The 1,241-nt window shown below is 46.8% G+C and overlaps 1 long non-coding RNA gene across 1 annotated transcript; it reads left to right on the top strand.

Annotated features, from left to right (window-relative positions):
- Positions 1-305: 305 nt before the first annotated feature.
- Positions 306-1,015, top strand: LOC111554744. The gene is made up of 2 exons (XR_002735330.1): positions 306-386; positions 720-1,015. It is a non-coding gene; the product is annotated as an uncharacterized LOC111554744 (long non-coding RNA).
- Positions 1,016-1,241: the final 226 nt, after the last annotated feature.

Genomic DNA, 1,241 nt, shown 5'->3' with positions numbered 1-1,241 from the left:
TAAAATGGGAGAAAAGTGTCTCCTATAAGAAAATACTACTTTTCCACTTTAGAGGACACTAAATATGAAGTGGGAGGGGCTAAAATAAAATTACACCCACTTCCTCTGTATGACTTTCTTGGTTACAAGTGATAGAAATTTAACTCAAATTAGGTTAGGTAAACGGGGAATTTATTAGTTTGGAGTATCTAAGGCTGAACAACTAAATTGTGGCTGGTGAGGAATGTGGCTGGGCCTCAGAAACGACTGGAGCCTGGCATCTGAGTGCTCTCCGTCCTCTCCCTGTCCTTCCTTTCTGCCACACTGTACAGATCAGCTTCTTCCACATGGGAGGGAAAATGGCTGCTGACAGCTCCAAAGCCTCAATCCCTTCACCCTTGCCCCTGGTAAAACAGATTCCTTTTTCACTTCCAGTTTTAAAAATTCTAGGGAAGGGCTCTGATTGGCTCTGCTGTAGTCATGTATATACCCAGCCAATGGGAGCCAGGCTGAGGGATGGGGCGGTGGCTGTTATTGCCCTACCCCGTTGGACCAGAGGCCGTAGGCACAGCTATCAGTCAGCGAGTGCCCTTCACCTCAGCATTTCCCCTGGGGTTGGTTCTGCACACCCTCATCTTTATCTCAGTACAGGCCCAGGACCGCAATGCCTTTTTATGGTTGTTATGTATAAAGTTAATTGTTACAGTGTTGAGTCAAAGCTGATACATTTCTGTTCTTAGGCAAATTGCGGTTTAGGTTGCTGCCTTGGCAGTCCTTGCTGTCCTCACGGAAGAGCATGTGAGCCATAGGCCTGGCTGTCTTCTTCATTGGGTTGGCTCTGCGTGGAGGCCGGCAGATGAGCATGTGATGAGCCCGCCCTTGCTGGCCGTACAATTTGGTTCCTGTCATGCTCTTGGCCATTGAATCAGCCTAATGCAGCCCCTCAGCGGCCAGCCTGGTGTTCCTTGGGGCTGAGGACCTAATGTCAACAAGGCATGATTCGATTCACATTAAAGATGGATATTAAGTCCTTTTACTCGGGGTCTTGTCAAGAAAAACAAATCTGCCTGCTATCAAAGGCATAGAAAATGCCCCTTACCATGACAGCAGTTAACTGTGTTCACTGATATCAAAGAGACTGTCTGTCCCCAAGTCTTGGAGACAGTTTTGTCAAGGTCAATTCGGCTGATCTTTTTCAACGATAACCCAAAGAGGATTAAGTTAACATCTGACCTTTAAAGAGCTTTATCGTTGGGGAACCA

This window comes from Piliocolobus tephrosceles, chromosome 6 (genome assembly GCF_002776525.5).
Source record: "Piliocolobus tephrosceles isolate RC106 chromosome 6, ASM277652v3, whole genome shotgun sequence".
NCBI lineage: Eukaryota > Metazoa > Chordata > Mammalia > Primates > Cercopithecidae > Piliocolobus > Piliocolobus tephrosceles.
Note: the sequence above shows the minus strand (reverse complement) of the source record. Positions and strands in the feature narration are given on the sequence as shown.